Source organism: Alligator sinensis, unplaced genomic scaffold (assembly GCF_000455745.1).
Source record: "Alligator sinensis unplaced genomic scaffold, ASM45574v1 scaffold518_2, whole genome shotgun sequence".
Classification (NCBI taxonomy): Eukaryota; Metazoa; Chordata; order Crocodylia; family Alligatoridae; genus Alligator; species Alligator sinensis.
Genome location: NW_005842779.1, coordinates 587,782 through 593,597, shown reverse-complemented (window position 1 = coordinate 593,597; position 5,816 = coordinate 587,782). Strand labels below are relative to the sequence as shown.

Here is a 5,816-nt window from a genome sequence, read left to right as displayed (position 1 = left end):
TGTGGTCCAGTTTATAGGAACCCCGGCTGGGGTAAGACAGTACCTGCGAGGGGCAGTAACCTTAGATAAAGTGGTGGGCCAATAGCCATCAGAAGTGGGGCCGTACTCCTGTTGTGAACAAGAACAACAGGGAAGGGCACCCCGAAGAGATGGTAACCCCACTGGAGGGAGGAATCACCTAGTGGCTGAGTGTGCCCAGGGATTTTGCAGCATATGACCGCCCCGACTATCTCTAAGGGATTTCATGACATTGTAAGTGAGGCCAAAAGAGCTCTCCTCCAAAGGGGGAAACCCAGAAAGAGGAAGATTGGGGGAGGGAAGGATACCAACCCCTCATGGTATATGGCTGCTTTGGTTTAATATTATGATGAATGATGACAACTCTTTATTTTAGCACACTACCTCCATTGGCAGTTTAATAAAGGCAGGGAACAAGCTGTGGAGACTCATAATCATCTTTGGCTGAACATCTAGTTCCCAAGGGCAATCGAGATCCTCACAAGCCCTAATGAAAAGATCTACTGACTGACCAAGCGTTGTTAAGATTACAGGGTGGAGACCGACATGGTGTAGGGGATAGTGGAGCCATCTACTTAGACCCCCAAACCAGGGCCGTGGGCATAAGGCAGCCTCCCACAATATATTCGTCCAACAAGTAAAGACATCAAGATGTGGTAGGTGAGTGTGAGACAGGCTGCCCGTACAGGAGAACCCCATACCCCTCTTACACCTTGTCATACCCAGGTCATTCTCCTTTTCGTTCCCTGTTCTCTGCCACTGTATGACACAGCATATTGGGCAAGACGAGCCTATGGTCTGACCCAGTAAATATCAATTCTTATGTTATTATGAAATAGGCTTGAGAATTATGCATCCTCCAAAGGGATTGCAATAATAAAAAATAATAGGTGTCCTCTGGACAGAATCCTTTTCTTCTTTCTACATCTCTTATACAATCAGAAGTGACCTCAAGGGTTATTTGGCCCAATCCCTGCCTCAATGCAATTCCTAAATCATCCCTAGCCTGCTTCTTCCACTGTCTCTTGAAAGCCTTCAGGTGAAAGGGATCCCACAGCTTTCCTGCACAGCTGATCTAAATCTACCGTGCTTCAACTGAAAGCCATTGCTTTGTGTCCTACCCTCTCCAGTAAGGCGAAAGTAGGGTTACCATACACCCGGGTTTCCCTGGATGTGTCCTCTTTTTTGGCCCCCTGGGCTGCATCTGGGCAGGTTTCTAAATAAGAGCAAATGTCCAGGTTTTATGCTGTCCTGGGTTGGCTGCTTTGGGCTGGGAGCAGTGAGCAAGGTGATTGACTGTCAGGGGTCATGTGTTCCCCATCCGAGCTTCTGCAAGCCAGGGGAGAGAGAAATTGTGTGCATGTGTGTGTGCATACAGGTGTGACCTGCTCCTGGTGCTGGCACCCATTCTGCCCCCAACAGCCTCTGGATGCTGGTCTCTGTCACTCACAGCCATGTCTCCCCTTTCCCTGTGCACTCCCTCTGTCTCAGTTGCACTTCCTCACTAAAGCACATGATTTTGCACTCACTGGGTCTTCCCCCAGCTGCAGGAGAAGCAGCCAGCTGCCCCCTGCATATTTTCACCCTTGAGGCGTGATTACCGGAGCCCAGGTCTGAGCCCAGGGACCTGGAGCCCAGACTGGGCATTGCCTGATTGGGTTGGGAGCAGACAGGAATAGGGACACTGTGACATGACTGGCAGGGTGGGGGCTGTTGGTTGGGTAGGGGTTGTGGGTTGGGAGTGAGGGGCATTGGCAGGGCTGGGGGGCAGGGGCTGTGGGTCAGGAGTGAGGGGCATGGGACGAAATGGATGACTGTGGGTTGGGTGTGCATGGCACTGGTAGCACCAGGGGGCTGCAGGTCAGGAGTGAGGGGTACCATTGAGGGGTTGGGGGGCAGGGTACAGCTGTTTGGGAGTGAGGGGCACGGGCAGGGCTGGGGTCAGTGGGTCGGGAGTGAGGGGCAGCAGCAGGGCTGGTGGGGGATGTGGCTTGTCAGTGAGGGACAACAGAATGGGCAGGGGCAGGCACTGGCACGTCACTGCCCCCCCATCATATTTCCCCCCCGCACACAGGTGTCCTCTTTTTTGGACCTGGAAATTTAGTAACCCAAAAAGTAAAAAGAACTTGAATCCAGGTTGTCCTGTTTACTAATCGGGCACCTTAACCACCTAAGCCACATATACCTGTACAGGCTTTGTTCATTCCCAACAATACTCCTGAGTTCTGCTTGCGAGACAGACTAAAGCTGAGCTCTAGAAGATTAAATGACCAGTTCTCCTCTACCATACCGTAACAAAGCTGGAGAGATTCCCTGCATAAAAATAGTCCAGCTGTTGGTATTTATTATTAAAAACAATGCATCTACTACTATAAATTTGGAGGCCACTTGCACACAGTATACAGTATGGCCCAGTGGATGGTGCACCTGTCTTCTGGGTGATCTCATGTTAGTCTCATTCCATTTTTGTGCCTTGGCTTCTTCATATGTGGACTGGGGGAAAAAGACCTTTGTGAGGGACTTTGAGACCTGTAACTTGAGTACTAGCAGGCAGGCATTTATTATTAATAAACAGAAATAAGACATACCCCATGCCCTATGCCCTCATTCTGCTATGCAGCTAAGCATGTGCTGAAATTTCATTTACTTCGCTGAGACTATTCATGAAGCCAGGCTGTGAAGGCTCTCATTGTAAGCAAGAGCAAACAAAGGAGACAAGACACTGGGTGACATGTCAGATGAGGAAGGGCTGTGGGCACAATAGATGGGAGAGAGGCAGAAGGGACGCTGCACACAGTCTTTGGGGGTCATATCAGAAGCAGAGCTACACCAGTGGTTTGCTTACATCCACAGTAGCATAAGGATGGAGGCTGGTAGCGGTCCTATCTTTTGACAGGACATGTCCGTAACGAGTATAGTTGTACAGGAGGCTCTTCCCTTCCCCTGTACCTTTCCTGCTTGCCAACATGACTGACATTTGATTTTAAGTCCCCAATACTGGGCAAGACCCCAGCCAGCTGAGAATCTCATCCAGAGGTCATGGTGGGACCAGGAAACCAACTGAACATTCATGGATGCTGCTGGGATCAACCTCACACCTCATTTCCTTGCAAAAGAAAACTGATTCCTGGCCAGTACAGTTTAGATTGCTGCAGGAGCACGTGTCCCTGTCCGGTTGCTCTAGGGGTCACTGGTTCATTCATAGGCTGTTTTCCTGAGAAGCAAGCTGCTAGGGGGCAGAGCAAAGCACTGCATTTTCTAGCATACAACATGCCCCAGAATAAAGTATGCACCTTATTTTTTGAAAGGCAGAATGAAGGAAAAAAGATCTTTTCTTGAAAACCTCTGCCAGGGCTGAAAGAGGAAGTGTTCATAGCCAGCAGCCAGGGAGCGCTTCATGCAGCACATGCAGCTTTATTTCTTCTTTCCCCTGGCAAAGGCTTAAGCAGCAGAAACTACCTTTACCACATTTCCACGATGATAATGAGTACCTCAGTTTCCAGCAGCTGAATTTTTGGGAAAGGGTGTATGTTGTACGTGATAAAATATGGTACAGAATAAGGGTTTCAGGGCTCTCTTCTCAGTTTCATAGTTGGTAGGGTCAGACCGGACCTATTAGATCATCGAGTCCGACCCCCTGCCCTGGGCAGGAATGAGTGCTGGGATCAGATGACCCCAGCCAGGTGTCTGTCCAATCTCCTTTTAAACACCTCCAAGGAAAGGGTCAGCACCACCTCCCTTGGAAGTGTATTCTGTATTTTGGCAACCCTCACTGTAAAGAATATTTTCCTGATGTCCAATCTGAATTTGCTTTTTTCCAGTTTGTGGCCATTATTTTTAGTTACCCTGACAGGCACCCTGGTAAACATCATATCCCCTATTTCTGGCTCGTCCCCCCGATGAGTTTGTAGGCGGCCACGAGATCACTTCTCCACCTCCTCTTGCAGAGGCTGAAGAGGTTCAGGTCTCCCAATTGGTTCACATAGGGTTTTTTTCTGAGGCTTTAAACCAGGCGAGTGTCCCTCCTCTGAACCCTCTCCAGACCACCCACATCCCTCCTGAAATGCGGCGCCCAAAACTGGACACAGCACTCCAGCTGCGGCCTGACCAATGCTGCATAGAGGGGAAGTATCACCTCCCTGCACCTGTTTGTGGTGCACCTACTTATGCAAGAAAGGGTGCGGTTAGCTTTACTTATTGCCTCATCACACCGGTGACTTGTGTTCATTTTGGAGTCGACTACGACTCCGAGATCCCTTTCCGTGGTTGTGCTGCTCAGTATGGTACCACCCAGGCTGTAGGAGTGTTGATGATTCATCCTCCCCAGGTGCAACACATGACACTTGTCCTTGGTAAACTGCATCCTATTCTGTTCAGCCCATTTCCCCAGCCTGTCCAAGTCAGCCTGGATTCGCTTCCTGCCTTCTAGTTTGGTGTCATTAGCAAACATGGACAGGGTGCTTTCTGCTCCCTCGTCCAAGTCACTAATGAAGATATTGAACAGTACCGGACCCAGGACAGAGATTTGGGGGACTCCGCTGCCCACATTTCTCCAGGTAGAAACCGACCTGTCCACCACCGCTCTGTGGGTGCATCCCATAAGCCAATTTTCTACCCACCAAGCTGTGTAATAATCTACATTGCAACTGTTTAATTTATTTATAAGAATTGGGTGTGACACTGTGTCAAAGGCCTTTTTAAAATCTAAGTGAACAATATCTACCTCTATTCCTTCATCCAAGCATTTCGTGACCCGGTCATAAAATAAAACCATGTTAGTCAGGCAGGATCTGCCTGCTGTGAACCATGCTGATTACCCCTTAGCATCATTTTACCCGCAGGTCCCCCACAGATGTGATCCTTAATAATTTTCTCAATGATCTTGCCAAGGATAGAGGTGAGACTAACCGGCCTATATTTACCCAGTTCCTCCTTCCTTCCCTTCTTGAAAATAGGGACCACACTGGCCCTTTTCCAATCCTCTGGGACCTGACCTGAGCACCACGAGTGCTCAGACAGTTGTGCCAGCGACTCCGCTATGACTCCAGCTAATTTTCTAAGTACCCTAGGATGAAGATCATCAGGGCGTGTTGACTTCAATACATTCAGCCCCACCAAGTGCCCCTTTACTAGGTCAGCTTGAACAGTTGGCAGGTTGGTATACCCAGTTGATGGGTTGGTATATGGGTCTTACCTAAGGTCCCAATGGGGTGTGTATTTGTATTCGTGTCCAGAAACACAGATGCAAAGAAATCATTTAGAAGCTCTGCTTTGGCCATCCTATCGGTTACCAGTTGCCCTGGTTCATCCTGAAGGGGCCCTAAGTTACCCTGCACCTTCTTTTTGCTTCCTATGTACTTAAACAATGACTTTTTGTTATCCTTAACTTCTGCTGCTAGCCTAAGCTCCATTTCCGCTTTAGCACTCCTCACTGCTTCCCTGCAAGCTCGAGCCAAGCAGGTATACTCCTCCTTGGTGGCAGCCCCCTGCTTCCACAGCCTGTAGGCCTCTTTTTTTTTCCTCCAGGCTCTCCTGGATTTCCCTGCTCCACCAAGAGGGTTTCATTGCTATTTTGCCCCCTTTTATGTGTGCTGGGATGGTCCTTTTCTGTGCCTGCAGGATTAGTCCCTTGAGAGAGGAAAAAAAAAAGCTATGGGGAGAAGTGGACACGTCGGAGGGCAGGGAACAACTACAAGCAGACCTGGACAGGTTGGACAAGTGGGCAGAAAACAACAGAATGCAGTTCAACAAGGAGAAATGCAAAGTGCTGCACCTAGGGAGGAAAAATGTCCAGCACA

The 5,816-nt window shown here is 49.2% G+C and overlaps 1 protein-coding gene across 1 annotated transcript in view; it reads left to right on the top strand.

The window, feature by feature from the left end:
- Positions 1–5,816, top strand: part of ST8SIA5 (ST8 alpha-N-acetyl-neuraminide alpha-2,8-sialyltransferase 5) — a 50,037-nt gene that overhangs the window by 17,160 nt on the left and 27,061 nt on the right. The gene's annotated exons all lie outside the window — the stretch shown is intronic.